This window comes from Dipteris shenzhenensis, chromosome 1 (assembly GCF_047967505.1).
Source record: "Dipteris shenzhenensis isolate YYH24624 ecotype China chromosome 1, Dip_SZ_1.0, whole genome shotgun sequence".
In the NCBI taxonomy this organism is placed as follows: domain Eukaryota; kingdom Viridiplantae; phylum Streptophyta; class Polypodiopsida; order Gleicheniales; family Dipteridaceae; genus Dipteris; species Dipteris shenzhenensis.
The window spans coordinates 26,310,391-26,334,609 of NC_141596.1; the positions used below are offsets into that span (position 1 = coordinate 26,310,391).

At 42.0% G+C, this 24,219-nt stretch overlaps 1 protein-coding gene and 1 pseudogene across 2 annotated transcripts in view; both read left to right on the forward strand.

The window, feature by feature from the left end:
• Window positions 1–24,219, forward strand: part of LOC147905617 (uncharacterized) — a 45,120-nt gene that overhangs the window by 15,682 nt on the left and 5,219 nt on the right. The window contains exon 4 of one of the 2 annotated variants that reach the window (XM_087380966.1): window positions 23,017–23,340. The exons of the other annotated variant lie outside the window; for it this stretch is intronic. The gene's annotated coding sequence lies outside the window, so the exon portion shown is untranslated. Of the gene's footprint in view, window positions 1–23,016; window positions 23,341–24,219 lie in introns of those variants that run through there. 2 annotated transcript variants of the gene reach the window in all.
• LOC147905618 (uncharacterized) lies at window positions 4,990–7,774 on the forward strand (annotated as a pseudogene).

Consider the following 24,219-nt stretch of genomic DNA (forward strand, 5'->3'; position numbering starts at 1 on the left):
GCGCTCCTCAACTGATGGATGGACTTGGATCCAGGCTGAGACTCTGGCGATCCAGATGGCGGATCATAGGTGGTGTATCAAGGATCCTCTGGATGGGCTCAGGTTGTATGGGATGCTTGGGTCAGATATGGGCCTATGGATGAGTCGAGTTGTAGCCGAGTTGTAGCCCACATGCTCGGGGGTGGTCGAGAGGATCAAGGCACTTGTGCTATGATTCTAGTTGGATTGAGGACGAGATTCTGGGTCAGTGATAGGGTCAGATCTTGTAGTGTCGTGTCAGTTTTATAGGCCCCTTTGGTTATGCTTAGCTAACCCCATTGAGTTATGCTATTGCTTGAACTTATTATAGTATATTGTATGCAATTGCTATGAGCAATGCTCCTCATCAACTCATAGTCACCTCCTCATCAACTCATAGTCACCTTATTATGAGATTCAGCAAATATGGATATTTTCAAGGAGTGTGTCGACTAGTACTCATCAACTCGTACTCAAAGAGTGTTCCTTGTATAAATTGCTCAAGGGCCAAGGAGTACTATACTAGAAATTGCCCAAAGTATGAGCTACTCCTCCATCCCTATTTGTTATATTAAGCTTATTTAATCCTTTGATCATTTTGTTTGTGTTAGATTTTCATTGTCCATAGCCACCCTTGGTAGCTATAGTGATCAGAAGCCAAGCTCATCCCAAGGCCAAAGCAATCCTCAAGCCTCAACTTTTGAAACTCTTATTTTCCTAGTAGGTGAACGTGTCTTTGCTCATGGAGCTACAAAACTATATGATATCCATTGTCTCACTCATGTTACCCGTTGCATAGTGGTCCCATCCTTGAGAGCGTTGATTGATCTTCAAGAGTCCCATTTCTTAGTATCAAAGTAAAGTTGAAGTGGTGCGTAAGATGGCTGAGTAGAACTAGGAACCATGAACTTTTGCAAGAATAAGCTAGACAAAGAGAACTTCTCATAAACCTTGTGTTTATAGATTTATCTCCCACAACTATGTGTTAGAGTTAGCTCAAATATCCACCTCACATAAGAATTACCCACCAGTATTCCAAGTAGCCAATGTTGGAAAGCTCCCATATGAGGAGAATTCATAATGGACACTCGATATTAGGAGGGTGTCTAGACATTGGAAGGGGTCTTAGTTTGAGGACGAGATGTTTTGAGATGTCCTATATGGACTTGACATATACTCAAATGGGATAGGTCTCAAATGTAAGTGGAGGGGAGGGGGGCGGGGGTAGGGTGGGTGGGCATTAGCCTCTCCAAGAAGCAGGGGTATTGGCTGATACTCAAAGACCCAATCCTAATGGTATAACTTGTATATGATCTATAAGTTGTCTTGATAGTATGAGTTCTAAAGGATATATAGTTGGCCATTCTGATCGATCCGCACAGTGCACTATATAATGGTCGCCGCTCTTATCTTGAGCTAGTTTGATCTAAATTAGTGCTCGAATTCCTTTGTTTAGCATCTGTCCAGGTCAAATCTAAAATCCCTCTTGAGAGCGCATGGGTGGAAAATCTAGCCGTAAGTTGTATCAATTGTCTTAATATATTAAAAATTTTTAAACTCTCTCTAGATTTCTATTGAATGCTTGCATTTTGATTTTATCTCCCACTGGAAATCTTTTCCTTTATAGTATCAGAGAACAAGAGCTCTAATAAAAACATTACTGCCATCTCAATGAGCTCTCTGTATCATAAAATATTTGAGATGATAGCTTTCAATATAGTAGTAGTCCTATTGACTCAATTGTGGATCATGCAAAGTCATTTACCAAGATCAATGAGACTAATTAAATTCTCTAGAAGGTTAAGGTTAGTGACATATTAGATGCATAAGAGCTCTTGGATATTATCCTATGACTAGAGGAACCCAAGTAGTGCTAGCAACATGATCTCTCCTAATACAGCTCTTCTACATACTTAGAGATGTAGAAATGCAGATGCACTATGGTGTATTAGAAAATATTTTATTCTCTCTAATTTTATATTGACTACTTGCATTGTGTTAGCACTACCCTGTTAGGAAAAGACTCTAGAATAGAGAAACATACTTTTTTGGGAGCCCTTGGAAATTGGAACAATAGGCAGTTAAACTTAGTGGCTTGGCTGCATATCCTTTTCGAGGGGCAGTACTCTAGGCATGTGTGCCTCTTGTTATCTCCTGCTGCATATCATTTTCTTTACAATAGCACTAGGACTCTAATAACAATGTTAGTGCAATCTCAATGATCTCTCTATATCATAAAACATTTGGAGTGATGGCTTCCAATAGTCTACCAGCCCCAGTGACTCGAGTGTAGATCATGCAAAGTGATTTACCAAGCTCAATATGACTAATTGCATGTTCTAGAAGGTTAAGATCGGTGACATATTCGATGCATATGAGCTCTTGCATATTATCTCTAAATCCCCCCCTCTCTCTCACATGCATCCTTTTCTCTATTATCCTATTACTCCTCATTGCCTTTTGAAAGAAAATTGGATCTAATTTGGAGCTTAAGAAGCCAAAGGAAGACAAAGCAATGTTTGTGTAGTTTAATCTAATACTTTCCTCCATTGAGTTTAATATTAATATAGTAAACTACACAAAGCAATGTTTGTGTAGTTTAATACAGTTGATGTAGTTTAATATAGCATTAGGAAAAAAGGAAACTCAATTTGGGGTCTTTTAGCCTAAAAGAAAAATAGCCATACACCAATCAAAGGAGGGCCAACTTAACGTTAAAAAAATACAAAAAAGGAAGGAAAAAAATATTGTCAAGTTTGCATTCAATGAGGATACTTGAGCTACGTAATTATATCTGACACATGGTGCAGAATTTGGTACTTCTGACATCACCGATGCGTCCGGAGCGGGGCCAAAACCCCTGGAACGATATTTGAAACACTGAAAACAGGCACTCGGAGCTCCGCAAAAGGCCATAAAGGCCAACCTGTCAAATCGCTTTCTCTAGTGTACTTTTTTTGCGGGGACTTTATGGCCTTTTGCAGGGCTCCGAGTGCCCGTTTTCAGTGTTTCAAATGTCGTTTTGGAGGTTTTGGTTCGTTTAGGATGCGCTAGTGATGTCAGAAGTACCGAATTCTGCACCGTGCGTAAATGGAGTTATGTCATAGTTTAATATTTTAGAAGAAATTGTGAATTTCTCTCAGGGCCCCAAAATGAGCTCCCTTTTTTCCTAATGGTTTTATATGATTCATTCTTCTCTTAGCTTTCTTTCATTGTGTTTATAGGTTTCTCTAGCTTTGCTTCATTGTTTTTTATTCAGATTTAGCAATTTAAAGAAAAGTTTCATCGGTTTTATATATCTATTTTCTTGTTTTTGAATTTAAAACTAATTCTTTACCTTATCTTTCATTGTATTTGCAAGTTTTCCTAGCTTTTCTCTACAATGTTCAATTGGGATTTCTTATACTTAAGTAACATAAATCAAATTATTTTGGCGATGTTAAATTGGGTTTTTCTTAAAATAAAAAAGGGGGAGGGAGGGGAGGAGAGAGAGAGAGATGGTATGATTGCATGAAACTCCTCTTGAGACCCTTCAAGATATATGGGACTAGTGACCACAATCAAAACGATAGTAGTTTATTACATCTAAAAATTTAAGAAAACCTTATATATCACTTGCTATGCTATGCGGTATGTGTACACTTGGAAAACTATTGTACTGAAACGTGGAGGAATTTTTTGTTGTGCTCTAGGATTTTTCTTTATGTAAGTAATTAGCTTCTAGGCGAGCATTGTTAGGAGATTTTCTAGTGACCACAATCAAAATGATAGTAGTTCATTAGATCTAAAAATTTGAGAAAACTTTATAGCTATGCTATGTTGTAAGTGTATACTTAGAAAGCTATTGTGAAATGTGGAGAAATTTTTTGTTGTGCTCTAGGATTTTCTTTATGTAAGTACTTAGCTACTAGGTCAGCATCATTAGGAGGTTTTTTAGGTTGATGGCATTGCTGTTGTATTTTTCGATGATCATGCGTGTGCACACTCGGCAATGGAAGAGTATTGTTTCTGATTTTGTATCTCCCCTATGGGATAGATTTTACAAAGTCTTGCATTTTGAGGGGTTGTGGTCCTTGCAGAGTTGCCTACGTTTGACGTACGGAATGTTCCGTACTGTTCCATATGTTTGCCTGTTTTTTAGGGTTTTGGCTGATTAGGGTTTTCATTTTTTGACCGTTTTTTGCCCGTTTTTGACCGTTTCGGGCCAGCCTCTCCTCCAAACCTGCATATATACCCCTCCCCCTCTCCACCAAGCACTCTTTCCTCTCCATCTCCCTAGCCATCAAGCAGCCCGCTGCCCACCTCTCCATCTCCCTCTCCCTCGCTCTCCCTCTCCATCTCCCTCTCCCCCTCTCCTCTCCATCTCGATCTCGATCTCCCTCTTTCTCTCCCTCTCCCCCTCCCTCCCCCTCCATCTCCCCCTCCATCTCCATCAAGCTCCCTCTTCATCCCCCTCCTCCATCACTTCTCCATCTCCATCAATCTCCATCTCCATCAAGCTCCCTCTTCTTCAAGCTCTCTCTCTCCATCAAGCTCTCTCTCCATCTCTCTCGGGTCTCTCCATCAAGCTCTCCCTCCATCTCCATCTCCCTCTCCCTCTCCCTCTCCATCAAGCTCCCCCTCCATCTCCATCTCCCTCTCCCTCTCCATCAAGCTTCTCTCCATCTCCCTTGGGCCTCTCTATCAAGCTCCCTCTCCATGTCTCTCTCTCTCCCTCTCCATCAAGCTCTCTCCATCTCCCTTGGGCCTCTCCATCAAGCTCCCTCTCCATCTCCCTCTTCCTCCCTCTCCATCAAGCTTCTCTCCATCTCCATCTCTCTCCCTCTCTCCAAGCATCCATCAAGCTCCTCTCCATCTCCACTCTCTCCCTTTCTCCAAGCATCAAGATTCAAGCCTCTTCGTCCTTCTCCCTCCCTCTCTCTCTCTCTCTCTCTCTCTCTCTCTCTCTCTCTCTCTCTTCCGCTGCCCGCAATGCCACCAACAATTCATGAGGCCTTTTCATGGCATTGTGCTTACTTTGAGAGAGTGAAAGAGAAGTCCAATGTTTGCAAGAGGAGTTGCAAGTATTGCCCTGGGCAATGCGGACCATGCACGAGGATTCCCAATGACATTTTTCAAGATTGTTGTCAAAAGTACTTACCCTTGAAGCAAAGGAAGAAGACCTCTATGGCACGAAAGGAGATGGTATGCTCGGATAATTCCTCATTCGAAGCGGAGGATGAGGCCTCTCAATCCGTCTCCGTTGACTCCGTTGGGGCTACTATGTCCTCCGGTATGGCATCAAAGAGAACAAAGACAAGTGATGCACCAAGGAGGAGGCAAGCCACTCTTGCCCAAGCCATGGGTGGCCTCTCCAGTTCATTGTCATTCTTGAAGGAGCGGCAAAGATAAGCTAAAATAGAGATTGCGAGCACCGTCATTGAGTGCAATCTCTCTTTCCATGTGCTTCGATGTGATCGGTGGCGAAGAATGGTAAAAGCCATAGCCTCGGTTGGTCCATGTAAAAGGTGGGATGGAGTTAGCTACAACGACATGCGTACCAAGAAGCTAGATGAAGAGAGGGAGAGAATCATCAAGTCTCTCAAGCCTGTGCGTGTCAGGTGTCCTAAGTATGGATGCTTCATTCTCTCCGCTGGATGGTGTGATAGAAAGAAGAGAGGCATCATCAACATTCTTGTCTCTTGCCCTCTTGGCACATACTTCTTGCGGGCTATGGATGCAAGAGAGAAGGGAAGAAAAACCACTGCCTCCTTTATCTATCATCACATTCGAGATGCTATAGTTGAGGTAAGTTGAGACTCAAGAGTCATGTAGTAGCTACCTTCTTTATATTTTTTGATCTCCATAAGCAAATCTAGTTTTTCTTCTTGAATCTTACAAGCTGTAACTTGTCATGTAGATCGGTCTCATAAATGCGGTGCAAGTCGTAACGGACAATGCCTCCAATTGTAGGTCCATGAGTTGCATGCTTGAAGAGGAGTTTCCCTCAATAGTGTCGACTCCATGTGCTAGTCATTGCCTTGACCTTCTCATGGAGGACATTGGTAAATTGCCAAGGGTAAAGACCATTGTGAGTGATGCTTGCTCCATCGTGAGCTTCATCAACTCCAAAAACAAGCTTCTTGCCATCTTTCGTATCTACTCCGACTTGGAGCTCAAGAAGCCATCAAAGACATGATTTTCTGCTATGTGGCTACTTCTTGAGCGGCTCTATGGTGTTCAAAACAAGCTCCAAAAGACGGTCGTGTCCGATGAATATAAAGAATGGCTTGAAGAAGAGTCGAATGCAACTCAACAAGATGCCAAAGACATTCAACAGCTTTGCTTGAGAGAGTCTTTTTGGCAAGGGGTGAAGGATATTGTCATTGCCATTAGACCCTTGTACAAGGTATTACGCATGTCAGACATGGAGGGGGCTACTTTGGGGCTTCTCCCTCACTTCATGAAAGAAGCCATTGCAGAGATTAGCGCCTCCACCATTCTAGATATGGATATTAGTCCGTCATGGTAACTTATATACCTACAATCCTAATATCGAATCTTGTTTCCTTGAATTTGAATATTAATTAATAATCTCTTGAGTCTATACTTATCGTTATGCTTTGGATATTAGTGATATCTTAGATATCACACCAAAGCGGGATGATATCCTCTTTAATGTCAACAAGAAGTGGAAGTGGATGAAATCATGACCCATCCATGGTTTTGCTGCCCTCATGCATCCTGCTTTCAAGGTCCCCTCTCTCTTTACGGACTCGGAGTTGGCCTCTGATAGAGATGCATATCTTCCTAAAGCCTTGCATGAGGACAAGCATGGCGCATTTCTTCAAGAACTTATTAACTACAATGACAAAAGGGGAACCGCACTTGCTTCCACCGTGTATTGGAAGAGGGTTGGTCAAACCTCTTTTTTGGTGGAAGTCTTTTGGGTACCAATTGCCCCATCTACAAAAAGTAGCTATGAGGATTCTTGCACAGGTAATTAGAAATCTAAAGCTAGAACACATTACACTACACTCTAATATTTAAATTCATGCGTCTAGGCTCTTCAATCTTGAAATCGTTCACTTAACGTTAATGTTTGAATCTTGATGTACATTAGGATTGCTCCTCTGGTGCGTGTGAGAGGAATTAGTCTACCTACTCTCTCATTCATACAAAGATACGCAACAAGCTTAGCACAAAACAATTGGAGCAACTTATTTATTATCGCTCTAACTCACGTATGTTGCACAATATGCATGAGATATCTATGGCTAGACAGGTAGACTTTTCAACTTCCTATATTGTAAACTCATATTTGCTCTCCATACTCGGAAGTTCTAACTACAGTCCACACGTCAAATTTTCAAGTAAATGTGGATGAGTGCGAGCTATCGTAGATAAGCTTAAAAGTGCTACCAGAGAGCGCGATCCAGAGCAGGACTAGATTTTCAAGGACCTCTACTTGGAGCTGGAGGAGATAGATCGACGAGTGTCATGCACTCGCATTAGGAGAAGGATCACCATTCCAGTTGGTAGCAATCGTGGTAGCAGAGCTCCACAGCCCGTATTAGGACATCTATGCCATCGACTCCCCGATGGCATATCAATCACATCCGTTGCTGAGGATATTCCTATGGCTAGAGAGCCGGAGTATGATGAGGAGGGCAATGTTCTTAGTGAGGGTGACTATGGTAAGGGGTCTCATGGATCCTCATCATCCTCTAGTGAGAGTGATCATAGTCTTGGATTTGACAGTGATGGGAGTACCTAGAGGCTAGGACCTAGGGCCTAGGCTCTTGCCTATAGTAGTAAAGCTTTTTGTAAAATCTTTTCCATCTATATTAGACCTTGGTCCCCCTTTTTGTACTCAGTACTTTATGTCACGAATCATGATATATCTTTAGTCCTTTTAAGTTTTGCAAATTGCACCTATGCAACATGTAGATTCTAGAATGTTTGTGTTTCAACTTTCAAGAATCAAGTCATGGGCATGTTTGTGTTTCAACTTACTCTAAAACTCTATAGTATCCCTCTTTTTTTTTTTAAATCGAGCTTAGCATCAGATGTACACCTAAGATTTTTTAGTTCGTTTAGTACCGGAACCTATGGAAGATTTGACTTACGCTTTTTTGTTATTTAAAAGTTTTTAAAAAAGTAGTGTGTCAACTGACATGCACCTTTTTGTATTTGATATGGTGAATTACTTAAGTGTGGTCATTATATTTTCATAATCAGCTCAACTATGGACTTTGGAAATTATGGATGGTCCTTCATGAAGAGGACCTATGGAAGATTGTCACTAGTGAGGAGATGACACTATCCACAGAAGAACTTATGGATCTAGAATTCTATAACGAGTCATCTATCTTAGTAACTACACAGACAACTAAGGCTACCAGCGGTCCAAATCATGCTGCAGCTAGCCCAATTACAATGCCAACTAGCTCCACCAGAGTCTACAGTCATCAATGCTACACGTATACCAGAGCTCATAGGATTTCTATAAAACAAAGATAAGAAAAGCTCGTCATCTGCTGCTTAACCTTGGGAGACTTACTTGCAAGTTAAGTGTAAGATTATACACAACGCATGAGGCTTGGAAAATGCTATGTACCACCTATAAAGAATGGAATGTAGGTAGTATTTTGAGTCTACAAGTGGAACTTTCATCTCCATTAAACTAAAAGAAGGAGATCCTATCAATCCACATCCCCGAGAGGGGCACTATGTAAAAACCTCGTATAGCATGTGAGGTCAAGGGGTATTAAAAAAAACTACTTACAGATTTTTATAAACTATAGACATCCTTTCTGTAACTTTTTAGATGATTAAAGTATCCCTTATGTATGAAAATTTTCACTTTCTGAATTAAAAAACCCCTTATATATGTATATTTTTTGTAACTCCTTAAAAATATCAAACCCCTTTTGTTGATTGCACGTGCTATCTTACATATTTCTTAGTTATGCCACTGGGTCCACATCTCAGAAAAAAACAAAGGGCTATCTTGTGAACTCAAGGCAGTGGGAACCCATGTACAAACAATTCAATTGGCCTTCATAATATTGGGTAGCATGCTTGCATTATTTGTCTCATATATCAATCTTGATAATCAAAGGATGACGGAATGAAATCAACACCCCATTTATTAGTGAGCGAGTATTACAAGAGAAGGCTTGGCACAAAAATTCAAGTCTTATGGAGGAGCATGCCTTACTAGGAGGCCCCATCAACGAGATAAAGAAATCTTACAACAATAATTTTAGTAACATGGAAGTACACAAATTTTTTAATATGAAACTGGCCGTCTGATGGCAAGAAGGCTAGAGGTACCCAAACATGAAGGAGTGCATTTTTACAAGGAATGCCCAAGTGCACAAAAGATATAAAACTATGCACCAAATGCACGTACATTTGGCCTAAGTCAATGGAGAGGTGGCACTAAAGGCCCTCATGGCCTTCCATTGGAAAGAAGGAAATTAATCCATTGGAGAGGACTTGCATTCAAGGGGATACGAGAGGAGGGTAATGGCATTGATACACATTGGTATCTAGATTCTAAAGCCAGTTGCCATGTGTTTTGATCTATGTCCATTTTTCTCATATCAGATCCTCCCAAGTGGAAAGGGCATTGGTCATTAGTAATAATGGCTCCATGGGCACCGTTAGCAAAGGATCAATCAACATGCACCTACCCAATAGAGACAAAGGCATCCTTTGCAACATTGTTAATGTACCCAAGCTCACTAACAAGCTGATGTTTGGAAGTACTCTACAATAGGGCCTTGAAAGTTCACTTCAAAGGGGGTGATGCATGCTAATTCACAAGGGTGTACTCTATTCTAATGGAGCAAATAGTGGCAGTCTTTATCAACTTAATGCAACCACAGTGCATCCTTTCATGCATCATAATCCTCTTACTACTGTCACCAAGATATGACATGATGTACTAGGGCATTGTCGTTTAGACATATCAGCACCCATAAGCCTAACCAAATGGCATCACATGCTCTAGAAGATGGATTCAACTACCCAAAAGGAGCAGAACCAAAACTTTGTGTGGGCTTTGTGTTAAAGTGCATGGACCGAGCTCTCCTATGGATCCTAATCTACTCTAATGACAATACTAATCTAAGATGGATGAATCCTAAGAGTGATCATGATCTATAACTCAAGTCAATTAGGTTCCAAGATAGATTAGCTTGGACTCATAAAGAGAATCTTGAGATAGTACAAAGTGCTTGATTGATATTACTTCAAATGAAACTCCCTTTTATAGGAGTGGGTACTTACATCCATATGCATGCTCACATGTAGGATATCTCCTCCATGCCATGTGACAGCTTGTCCTTTACTCATACCTTTGCTCTATATGTGCTTGTGGCACCACAACTCTCAACACCTCCCCCCACCTCCCCTTGGTGCCATGATCCTTTGGCTACTGCAAGGTGGTCAGATGTGAGTTACAAGATCAAATCATTCCCTTGGTGCTTACATGGCTACTCTCAGGTGGTCAACTTTGATTACAAGAATATAGGCTAAATGTGAAAAGGCTTTTACTTCTCAATACATGTTGTTCTTATCATTCTTCTCATGGCTTGATGATGACTCCACATAGTTGACCTACTGGTTCTTCAATCTGCAATCTTCTTCCTTGTGTCCTAGCTTCTTGCAATGGTGACACTTTGGTTTGTTCTTCAGTCTGCAGTCACTTTGATAGTGGCCCATCCTTCCTCCGCAATGGTAACACTTTGTTGATGTTTTACTGAACATTCATTATAGCTGTTGCGTGTTAATTTTGATGTCGATGTCAATGCCTTCAACTCTCTTTCTTTTTCAAGAAGAGAGGATACACATTCCTCAAACTTTGGATTTGGTAAATTCTTCAAAGTGGTTGTCAGTGCACTGTACTTTGCAGGCATGCTTTTAAGAAGGATTGCAAGTGCATCTTCTTTCCCTACTTTTGCATTTATGACTTCTGGTTGGGTCATAATGCTTTTTGTGCCATGGATTCATTGAAGTTGCAAACCATAGAATTCAATCTTAAGATGAATTACTTGGTTTTTGGCTTTTGTACCAAACAATGTGTTCAATTCATCCCATGCATCTTCGGCATGATCCTTGGAGTCTATATGATGAATTATGTTTGGATCCAAGTGCAAACCAATGAGTGATAGTATTGCTTTGTCTTTTTCCTTCCAGGCATCATTTTGTGTAGTGGGTATGTCTTCTTTTACAGTCTTCCAAAGCTTTTGATGCATCAGGAGATACCTCATTTGTATAGACCAGGTGTGAAATCCTTCCCCAATGAACTTCTCAATAGTTGGGGTGCGTATTGCCATTGCAAAGGTCTTTACCAATTGACGAAACTTTCAAATTTGGTAGTGTCTAATTGCATACAATAAAATTAGCATGACGCGTGCCTAGAGGTTAAAAAGGTGATCACTTTTCCTTTTTGGAGCGTGTGCAAATTCTTTCTAGATTGGAAGTTACGGCTTGTCGAAGTTTTATGAAGAAGAGGCCTTTTGATGATGTGGCATATGGAGTCACATGCTGCTTACACACTATGCTTAGTAAGGGCCTCTGTACTTAGGTGGTAGTTGGTGATGTGGCACTTTTAACTAACCCTAACCATCGTTATTATGGGTTACTTGACCAATGACCAAGGTTGAACTAACCTTAGTGTGACCACAAACTCAACTAAGGGTACTTCTAACTAACCTTGATTCGTTATTATCTACCACGTGTCAATCCAAGGAAACCTTGGAGAAAGAAAAAACTCTGCGTGATATCGTCAAAGCGGCGACGTGATGGAGATGGACTCAGACGGTGGAGCAGGTTGCTGGACTACTGTTTGTTATGAGGAGGTGATGACACTTGTTACTGTGCAGGCTTGGATGGTAGTTGAGCCGGTGTTGTGGATGGCAGTGGAGCAGCTGATAGCGTAGCTGTAGTGGAGTTCATTCGTGCGGGGTGGAGATTGCAGTTTTGTTGTGTAGCCATAGGGTCGAGAGCGCCACAGAGCTGGAATGGCATCGATGGTCGATGGCTGGAGCTACATTGTTATGATGCTTTGGACTGTTCATTGGAGCTTGCGTGCTGGCTGGCTCCATCACTGTAGGCATTGATGTGCTTTGTGCGTTTGTAGAGTCAGCCGCTCTAAGGTTACCCAGCTACTAAGCCCAGCCGCTCTGAGGTCACCTAGCCACTAAGCCTAGCCGCTCTAAGGTCGCCCAGCCATTCTGAGGCTTTACAGGAGGTGCTGGTCCGCTTGTGGGTTGGAGGGTCAAAAGGAGGTCGTCCCTTCGCTTGTGAGGCTTGGAGTATGTCGAGGATGACTTGTTGTAGAGGTTGGTTGCTTGAGGTCTTTCCTCGCTGAGAGGTAGCTACTTGTTGCAGCTGTTGTTGCCCATCTCTCCTCTCGGAATAGGAGGAGATTAGATCTTTGTCTCACAAGGGATCTCTCTCATTCACTAGAAATGAACCTTAGAATAAACATTACAAAGACCTTCTCTCTTCGTAACAAGATCTTTATCTATCTATCTCTTCGGAAGAGAAGAAGAACTAACCCTTTTTCACAAAGGAATCACTCATGAACCTCTCAAGAAATACGAATGGAAATTTCTAATGCATGACAGAAATTTCTCTAAGTAGAAGAGAACTCTCAATCAAAAATCTACATCTAATCTAGGAGAGCTAGGACCTAAGCTCTGATACCATGTTAAAACGCATGGACCGAGCTCTCCTATGGACCTAATCTACTCTAATGACAACAGTAATCTAAGGTGGATCAATCGTAAGAGTGATCATGATCTATAACTCAAGTCAATTAGGTTCCAAGATAGATTAGCTTGGACTCATAAAGAGAATCTTGAGATAGTGCAAAGTGCTTGATTGATATTACTTTCAAATGAACCTCCTTTTTATAGAAGTGGATACTTACATCCATATGCATGCTCACATGTGGCATATCTCCTTCATGCCATGTGGTAACTATATCCATATGCATGCTCACATGTGGCATATCTCCTTCATGCCATGTGGCAACTTGCCCTTTACTCATACCTTTGCTCTACATGTGCTCATGGCACTACAACTCTCAACACTTTGTCCTCAAGGGATAACTATGTATGAACCCTATGTATCACATGATTTCAAGGCCTATTTCTAAAATCCCTTATCTGTAAATTTATCAGAAATAAAGAATAGTCCCTTTTTTATTCAATCTGAGAGGATCTTCTTTATATGATACCATTTTGTATTTAAAAATATGTAAAAGAGAGATTTGAAAACTGAGAGAGAACTCTTTTTTTTGAATCCACGTTCTATGCTTAAAATGTCTCCCCCCCCCCTCGTCCCCCATGAGACTTTGTCTATGGAAAGGATCACAAAGAGCCATTTCGATGACATGTAGGCAATCAAGTGGAGTGCTCAAATTAATATCTTTTGATCCCTTCTAATAAAAATTTATTGGTGAATCCAAGGATGCTCACATTTATTGGCCACTTCTCCCAATTCAATTTCATTGACTTTATCAAACACAAATGTAAGCTTAAACATTTCAAATCTTTGATTGAAAATCAAAAGATGAGGAGGATCAAAGTCTATCACCCAATAACAATGGCGAATATCAAAGTCACTAATTTGATTCTACCATACATTTGGGATCTATTGAGAATTCACCATTAAATCACAGATTTTTGAACAAATTGGGATCTCAAAATACAAGAGACAGATCATAATGGAAATGATCTTGTGCATGCTTCATCACAAGGCAACCCCAAATTTCTTATAGGGAGAGGCATCTTCAACAACAATGCATGTGTTTAATCATGCCCCCAAGGCTCCTATTAACCTATTGACTCCTTATAAGCTGTGGCATGGATGACATCCCGATGTCCAACATCTGCATATCTTCAGGTGTTGAGTCTTCATGCTTGTGCCAATAGATTGACAATAAAATATTTTTACCCTCAAGGAGAAGTAAGGATATTCATTGGCTACGCCACCAATTGACATGGCTATAAAGTTTTCTAACATCAAAATCACGCCATGCGGCTCTCACAGAACAAGAAGCATAGATATATCCACCTAAGTCGTAAAGATGACCTCTCCAACCACCTCGTGTTCCCACTACATGCACAACTAGAACAATAATACAATAAACCAAAGCCAAAGCCATGCGGGCCTAAATTCCAACCCTCTTCGCAATAACTTCAATAGGTTCTAGGATCCATCTGTAGAAACACAAACAAACCGTTAGCTACCCACTTACCGAGCAAAAATCCAATGCAGGTGTCTACCATGGGAGTCAGAACTAACACAAACATTGATGTTGAGAGATGCAACAACTTCATCACATGTCTTAGCATTGACTTGGATATCCCCCTACTAGATGCAACAACCAATACCATGCCATATTTTGACCTAAATTCCTTGTCAGCAATAGGATTCTTTACATGGGTACATCAAACTCCCCATGAGACATTGAGTCTCCAAGGGGACTAGTCCTTCGATCAAATAGACTCTAAAGTGGAAAGATGCCATGCAAGCAAAACTCATCTTAATATAGAAGAATCACACATGGGACATGGTTCCCTTTCCACCAAGCTATCGTACAATTTCCAATTGGGAGCAAAGGCGTGTACAAAATTCAATAATCATAAAGAAGACATCGCAAGATACAATGCTAGTCTTATCAAGGGAGGGTTCATCTAGAAAGAAGGCATCAACTACATTGATACATTTGCCCTTGTCGTATGAATTGCTTCCATTAGCCTCTTGATTGCATGGGGAATTTTGTATCATATATATAATTTTTCCCTTCTCTACAATGATGAATAATGGCATCACAAACGTATCAAACATGTAGTTATTCAATACCACTGTCTGATGATCTCATTGATTGTATCTCTAATACTATCCTACAAGCAACATATTGGCTACCAAACCCTTCTCCAAGGATCATTTTGTATCTCTTCGGATTGGGATCAGTGGTCGGTTGTGAATTTATCATTTCAGTAAAGACAGGTGGAGGCTACGGACAGGGATCCCAGGGAATACAAGGGTCAAGAGGAACTAGAAGGGAAAAATGGCGACTGTAGTATCACATCGCACTCATCATGTAAACAAATATATCATGACTCAATGCATTATGATACATCATGATCAACATAGCATCACAAAGAGCATTTCCTCATTACTCCTTTATGCAAACATTTTGCATTAAGGAAAAGTGTTGAGAACTAATGCTCGTGTCAACTAGAGTGTGGAACATCACGTGAAGCGGTGCATATGATTGTTATAAATAGGTAAACAAAGAATGAAAGACTTCAACACTTTAACCAATCAACTCTCTCCTTCCTGATATAGTCTCTAACCATTGCTCATCCCCTGCCATGCCAATCTATCTCAGACCCTTATGAATCCGTTAACCTCTCTACACATGCTTCAACGATGAAATCAAGAATCTTTGACAAGTTTGTTTCCTCCAACATCTGAGCAATGACAACAGTACCTTCTTGTATATACCCACTTGTAAATAGAATCATATCATGTATATGTTTTTCATATGCTCTTAAAAGACTGATTCTAGATTCTATTTCCTAATTATTGACCTTGTACTAATACCATTTTATTTGTTTCTTAGCATCTAACCACACAACAACAATGGAGTTCTTCTCTCTCGATCAACTATACTCATACGAAGACATCCACCTAAAGACACCTAATTACGACTACCTAGTACCCAAGCACATGTCATTCATGGCATTTGATACCTTAACATGAATACATAACAATCACATCGCATTGAGGAGGCCTCAGCCACCACTCTTCTAGCTAGAGAGGCACTTTGGGAACAGGTCCTCAGAATGGTTTCACAGAGTCTTTGTAGGCGTCTAGAGCCCTTCACGAACAAGGCATTAGGAAGAAGTGGAGCTCATTTTGGAATCCTATAAGAAATTCATGATTTTTCAATTTTCTTGGCCCAAAATTAAAAATTTATAGAGTGAGAAGCACAAATTTATATGGTCAAGCTTTCAATTGGAGATATAAATCGCGAAATTAAAAAATTGATATTTTGAAGTTCCCACTTGAGCACTTTTTAGTGTGTCATAAATGTTATGTCCAAGGATCCAAATGGTTTTCTACTATTTTGGTGTAAAATTTGGTGGTTCTGGCATCACCATTGTGTCTGAAGCAGGTAAAAACCCCCAAAACGAGCTTTGAAGTACTAAATTTGGCCTCCTGGAGGGGTCAAAACGACCAAAACAAGCGCCTGACATGAGTGTGTTTAAGAAAGCGATTTGGGACACTTGGCCTTTGGCCACAAGTACCCAAATCTCTTTCTTAAACACATTCTTGTCAGGCACCTATTTTGGTCGTTTTGACCTCTCCGGGAAGACATTTATGACACACTAAAAAATGCTCGAGCGGGAACCTCAAAATATCAATTTATCTATTTTGGGATTTGGTGTAGCATTTATGACACACTAGAAAACAAGATGAAGTTCATTCATGTGGTTTGTCCTAGATGGTGTTCAGAAAAGGGGGTGAATTGCAAATTGTGAGAGAGAGAGAGAGGGAGAGAGAGAGATTGGACACATGTCTATCGGAGATTGCATTTCGTTAGACCTATTGCCTATCGGATGCTATCGGAGTTACGGGCACATGGTTGCCATAAGGCCTCATCGCAGTGTGGGCTGGGAGTGAGGAGAGCCTTCTGATTGGTTGTCTGCTGGAAGAATTGGCTTACTTGCCTGTGTAATCAGATAGGCACCATCATGGAACTGTTCACCTTCCGACTTCCTTCCAACTTGCAACGTCAGCATATAACTGCCGGAAGGCCCTGCAATTGGAGGAAAAACCAGACATGTTTCCAGGGTGAGAGAGAGAAGAGCTGAAAAGGGGGCAAATTGCAAGCAGAGAGAGAGAGAGAGAGAGAGAGAGAGAGAGAGAACAAGGTGAATGATATTTAATCATTCATAAGGCTTGCCCAAGATTAAAAAAGCAAACAAAAAGGAAATAGTGTGGACTCTGAAGGAAGACTCCACGAGATAAAGGGGGGAGAGAGAGAGAGAGAGAGAGTCAACGACTTTAAAGGCTGCATTCAAGTCCAATGAAGAGGAGTCAACATATTGTCCAATAGAAAAAATGCACTTCCACAAATTCTAAAAATGCCTAATTTTTGCTTTCCCAAATTTGGAGTGTTGCTAAGGCTAGAAAAAGAGGATTTCAAGGGATGAAGAAGAAGAAGAAGAGGAGAGAGAGAGAGAGAGAGAGAGAGAGAGAGAGAGGTGGAGAATTTCATGAGTACTCACATGCTCCTCCAACACAAAAAAGTGAACATCAAAATAATTAAATACTTGATTTTTTTCTTTGGAGGCTAAACGTTTACTAAGGCCTATGGGGCAGGCCAAAAAGAGTGGGAACTTCAAAATGTCAGAGTGTTGAGTGTCTCTAGAGAGGTAAAGTCTATTTCTTTGAAAAAAGAAAAGCATTTCTAATGTAACGTTGGCGTCTCTATTTTTTATCTAACCTAAAAGGCCCGAAAATGAGCTCTGTTTTTTTCTAATGAGTTGTGGGAGTCCCTACAAGCTCTTCCAATTTAGAAGTGCCCAAGAGAGGATGGTTTTGACCCCGATCTTTTTTTCCTGCTTTTGGGAGCACATCTCCACCCTACTCCCATTAGACTACCAAGATATCTTTGATTGAGGATCCCTTCCGCATTCCTTGAGCAGAGGTTGGATATTCCTGATTCCGAAGGGAGGAGATTGATCAACAGATATCCGCCAGTGAAGATCGATTACTCTTATGGACACAGCTTACAAGATCTTGGCTAAGGTCTTGAGCTTGCGCCTAAGACCCCGTCTTCCGGATATCATTCACAAGATGCAGACCAGCTTTGTCCATAAGTGCAACATCTTGGGTAATATCTTCACCTTCTGGGAGGCAATTGATTGTGCCAGGGAGGAGGCACAACCCCTTACTATCCCACTTCTCAATTTTGAGAAAGCATATGATAAAGTTGAGTGGTCCTTTCTAGAGAGAGAGGTGGATTAGAGGAATTACAACTCTTTACGCAGAGAGGTGATTATTGGGGGCCATACAAACAAGATCTTTCCACTTTCCCATTCAATGAACAGGGCTGTCGATTGGCCCCTGAAGCCTTGGGCTATTTTCTGCGCTCTCAGGCACTTGGCTTTACAGGGATGAGGTTGCCAATCCGATAGGAGGAGCTCCTAGATTCGGAGTTTGCAGATTATACGGCACCCTACGTGGACGGTTCTACAGACAGTCTAGAGTGGGTCAGAGGAGCGCTGTCCATTTACTAGGAGGCCTCCGATGCTCGCATAAATTGGACCAAATCTCTAGGCTTTTCCATAGGTATGGAGGAGAGCCAGGATGTTAGAGATTGGGGAGTAGATTTTGGATTTCACTGGATTTCAAAAGGAGAGACAACCAGATACCTAGGCTATCAAGTAGGCATCGATATTTTGGCACAGTAGTAGTTCAGCCCGGTCCTAGAGAGTGTTCGACAAAAGCTCTTGTACTAGAGCTCCACTAAACTCTTGCTTGCATGTGGAGCACTGGTGGTGAATCAGGTATTGGACCTTGCCACATCTTGATACATCGCTTCTTATTGGTGCTTCCATCAAGGTTGCATGGGGCAGCTATGGCGCTTGGTTCAAAACTTCCTTTAGTCGAGATCGGAGGGCACACGTAACACAAAAGCTAGGGTGGGCTGGCAGACAGTGATTTTGCCTCAGGTACAAGGTGGGCTTGGCATTATCAATCTAGCAATGTAGAGCAGAGCCCTCTTGGGCAAACTAGTAGTGAGAGGCCTCACCCCAGGGAAGGAACCTTGGAAGCTCTTACTCTAAGGGGGACTTCTTGGGAATACGCCCCACACTGGTGGACAGTGGCTGCAGTGCTACAGGTGGATATTCTCCGAGGCTCCTCTGATAGGGAAGTGTTCATTGTTGATGCAGAGTCTCTACAGAGTGTGGCAGAGATTGGCAGGAGGACTCATTTGGGCTAGGCCGTCTTGTAGAGAGGAGTTTGAGAGACAGTCACTCTTATGGCACCCAGAGGTCAGACATTCGGGGGAACACATGCTTGGGCAGCTACTCCAAGGGGGACTTCTTGGGAATATGCCCCGCACTGGTGGACAGTGGCTGCAATACTATAGGTGGATATTCTCCGAGGCTCCGTTGATAGGTAGTGTTCATTGTTGATGCAGAGTCTCTACAGAGTGTGGTAGAGATTGGCAGGAGAAGAGGACTCATTCGGTCTAGGCTGTCTTGCAGAGAGGAGTTTGAGAGATAGCCACTCTTGTGGCACCCAGAGGTCAGACATTCGGAGGAACACATGCTTGGGCAGCGGGCTCATATTGGATGGGCACTGTAACTAGATCCTTCGGGACATGGAGACGACTGCCTAGAGAGAAAAAGGCCCATAGACAACTCTCTTATCGCTGAGGAGTAGGCATCAGGATATAGGAGATTAAGGAAACGATCCCGGACTCTTGGTGGGAGGGATTATGGAGCCCTTGGACCCCCCATTTCTGGTCAGGACAGTTCTCACAGACAGGGGTACCGCTCCGGATACGCATCTTTCGAGAGTCTCTTGGCTCCTTCCAGTATCGTTTCTATTGGGTGGGACCGAGAGGATCTCTGCAAGCTAAGTCAAAGATGGAGGAGGAGACAGAGGTGGACTTAGAGGACTTGGAGTGGCAAAGGGTTAGGATTATGGGCCTCTTAGGCAGGACGTGATACATCAACCCCTCCATAGTCTTATTGACCCTGGAGGGAGCTGTGTGGCACTTGTGGATTTGGGAGGGCAAACCTTGATGTGACATTCAGTGGGACCCAGGTGAGTGGTTTTGGCCCACTCGCATAGGGCATTCTAACTAGGTGGAGGTGGTCTCCTTCTCATACACTATATGCATTGGACGTCATTTACAACTTGGGGCAACAGCGTCGTCCCTCATCAGGGAGTGCCACTGGCTAGAGCAGGATGTTTGAGAGAGAGGTCATAGGCCACTTTTGGTCTCGCCTTTGGACGAGTTTGTGCCTGTGGAAGATTTCTTATTTCTTCTGGTTGTTGGCACATGGAGGCTTGTCCATCGGCCCCTGGCTAGAGCAGATGCGGATAGATGGCAAATGCACGAGTTGTGTGGATGGAGTTCTGGAGATGATCCCGCACTGTCTTTGGGGCCTACCTTGTTGCACAACGGATATGGTTCGCATCTTTAAGGATTGTTGCTAGCACATAGAGGATGAGCAGGGACTTCACATGAGGGATGGTGGCCTGGCTCACGGAGGGAGGCCATGCTTTTGCGACTGACCCTGTTATAGATACATGGACAACAAGTTTCCTGGATTAAGATCCATGATGCAATTCAACCCTCCCATTCACGCCTACCACCTCTCTCGAAGGATGGTGTTTGGGAGACTTTTTCTAGCATCTCTACTTGGAACGTCTAGGTTGCTCGTTGTAGCCGAGTGATGGGAGGCCAGACGATCTCTCCGACGAGCCATTTGGCAAGATATCATCTTCACCTTGCACGCCATTTGGGAGCACAGTACTCCAGGCTCGACAACGATTGTCGAGAGGTGGGTGCGATTCTGCCAAATATGGCCGACAGGAGTATTCTACACCCTTTCCGTGAGGGGTATTCGTTGGATTTATAGACTACCTTCATGGTTGCTAGCTCGTGTTTTGGAATCTCTATAAGTGATGAGCCATGAGATTCGAAAACGAGTGTTGTTTCTTGTCGCTAGCAACCTGTCCCTTTTTCTTGTTTTTCATCAACAACTCTGTTTCTAGAAGCTGGTTGTATGGTTTTTTCAAGAATTAGTAGAATTTACCTTTCTTTGGAAGAAAAAACAATCACATCACATGCTTAATGTAAACAAATATAGCATGACTCAATGCATACATCATGATCAACATACCATCACAAATAACATTTCCTCATTACTCCTTTATACGAACATTTCGCATTAAGGGGGAGTGTTGAGGACTAATGCTCCTGTCCACTCGAGTGTGAAACTTCACATGAAGTGGTGCATATATTCATGTTACAAAGAACCAAAGAATATAACGCTTTAAATCAATCGACTCTCTCCTCTCTTCGTTCATGGCTACTTCCATGGCAATCCCAGCATGGTGGTAGTATTGAAATGTAAAATCAAATGAAAAAAAAGAATAGAGAGGGCATTCCCGCGCTCCCGAAACGAGTGTCTAGCAAATTTAGGTGAATTATGGCGTTTAGAAAATTTAGGTGAAATAAATTTGAGGAAATCTTTAAAATCGTCATCTTTTGAGGACCTCGAATTCTCTAGCCATTTCAACCATACAAAACGTTTGATTTTGCCTGGCTTGAATCTTCTTCTGCACATCGCGGGAATGTGCACTGAAGACGAACTTTCCTGCAAAAGCGCCGTGCTTTCATGCCATAAGGAAGTCCAACCCAATGCAATACATTCCTCTTGCTTTGGATCAAGCTGTATATGTTCTTTCTTGGCACAGGCACGTGGGCCATGGATCGAAGGTGAGACAGGTTCAGAAGAGTATCCGTCCATAGCCTTGTGGCTGCATGCCAGTATCGCCATGTTTTGCACGTACGTAGCCGTTGAGACGGCTCGTCCGCTGCAAGGAGGTTGATATTAGCATGATTGGTGTATACTCCATGAGTGTGCAGAGCTTGGTGACTGCTCTGGTACATCGGAGATTGTAAGTTGATGTAAAATAAAATTTTGAGTGCGCGCTGAGTTAGCATCAGAGCAGGTTATCGATCTAAAGTCGACTAGCTGGAGTTGATTCATCGTCATCGCATGTTACTGTTTGTTGAAGTACGAGACTTGACTTTTGTACTGTTGGAGCAGGTATGTGACAGTAAACATGCTAAAGTCATCGACAAAGATCACGAAGTACGACTCCTTAAAACGTGGGGATCCTCATGCGGAGGAGTTCAGATGCTAGAATAACATGGTTTTATGAAGTTTGCAAAGTATGCATTGAAGCCAAGGATACGATCAAGCTGAAGTAAAGGAAGAAGAATAGACAAGTACTCAAAGAAGCCAAATCAAAGACGATGGATCGAAGCTGATTGCTAGAGATGTCTGGCCAAGGAAGAATACAAACCAAGAAGCGGGTGTGGAAAGATCTTAGAGGGTCCTACTTGTGGAAAAGAGGAGAACACCATTCATACATATATATATAGAGAGAGAGAGATCGGGACGAGACTGAGATTGTTGTGAATGAGTTAGGAAGATGTTAAACTAGATCAACCTGACGATCTCCAATGGAGAGAATAAGATCCGATTTTTCTTTAGCATCATTGTCTTTCCACGTAGTAATGTCGGCTTGATTAGTAGGGGCCAAGCCTTGTGCCACGCCGGTAGCAAAGATAGGTTATGGAGATGGGGTGGTACCATCTACATACTTCCACAAATCTTCTCGAGTGAGCAACATTTGCATACGAACGGACCACGTACGGTAGTTAGTGTTAGTGAGACGGTCAATTTTATAAGATGACAAGCCTCAAGATATGGAGGTCATGGTGATGTGAGCAAGACTTCTCCACAACGAATAGCCAAAGAATATGACATCTCCGTTGCCTTGGATAGCCTAATAAAAGTAGGCAGTTCCAAGTAGAGGGTGACAAACACAAAACGGATGGGAGTCGTAGACGGTGACAAACACAAAACGGATGGGAGTCGTGGAGTGCGTGGACAGACTTTTGTTTGAAATATGGTGATGTTAGCAAATTAGTCAGTGCGTATTGTCTTATTAGTTAATGCAAAAATGATAGAAGCAAATAAAACAGGAGAGGATAAAGGCTTATTCTTGTTGAGCGCACTTGTTGCTGTCAATGTGTGCTGCTGTTGAGGTCGTCTGATGAGCAGAAGCCTGGTAATCCATGCTTTTCATGGCAATCATAGTGTTCTAGTTGCAAGGAAAGTCACCAAATGCCAACCATCACTCAAGATACCACTGCTGCAGAATTGATCAAGCAAAGAATATGGCTTATGGGAGTCAACGGATTCTTAGGCAGGGATGGAGGTATCAAGGTCTGAGCATGGATTACAGCGGGAGGAAAGGATCGAGCGCTGAGGAAAGAAAAGGGGATCCATTAGACACGTGAGAATTGCTCAAGAGAACCACAACTTTCTAATTGGGCAGAGAAACTAAATACAGCCTTATGGGCATACCAAACCACACTCAAGGTCAATACATGGAATACACCTTTTCAATTGGTGGATCTTTTGCCGAAAGCACACGATCTCCTCGATGATACCACTTTTCTTTTATCATGTACCACTTCCTCTCCCGGCACAAAAACTTTGTACTCTTTTATTTTGTAACATTCAGAACGACAAATACAATCATGCAAAACTTACCTGGGTTTACTGTAGCCCTTAAAGTTAGGGACTCCATGGTCTCTCAATTTATCTCGAGGATTACTCTTTGCAAAAAAATCCCCTTTTTAAGCCTCTTGAAAGTTGGCTACTTCTCTGGATTGGGATATTGATGTAGAGCTCATATTTTTTGTGAATGTTGGCAAAGTCCTATTGGAACCTCTTCTCCTTAATGCTCATCTTGTCCCAACAAAGGATAGTATAGCGAGACTTGCCTATTTTGTCAGAGTAAGTACCACCCAATTGAAGAAATACATAAGCATGATGCAAGTTGACTGTGACTCCTAATGAAGCCCCTCACTCAAGTCAAGCAACGGATGAAGAATTTGAATCATTTCAAAGCAATTGAGCTTGGGTGTTGGCAATCCACATGTAGATAGACAGATTTTAAGTTTGAGATCGTTGCTAAAAAGAAAAAGAAAGTAGATGGCACCCTCTCCGATTGTAAGACCCACCTTGTTGCTTGGGGGTCATATGCATACATCTATTGTGTATGATTGTCACCGTGTTATTTGCTCAAAATCTTAATCTCCATCAAATAGTTGTAAAAGCGGCTTTACTAAATGGAATGCATCCTCCATCGCAAGTTGTCTACTTGAAGCAACCTCAAGGATCCATTGATAATGGCCAACATTACAAGGTATATGAATTGTGTCTAACCTCTGTGGACTACAACGAATATTCATCTCGAGTCTCCATACTATTCTTGAGAAGATAAACATTCTAATCAGTGTCTATTTCAACTGATTTGCAAATGCAATCTGCATGATAAATTTATATGCTGATG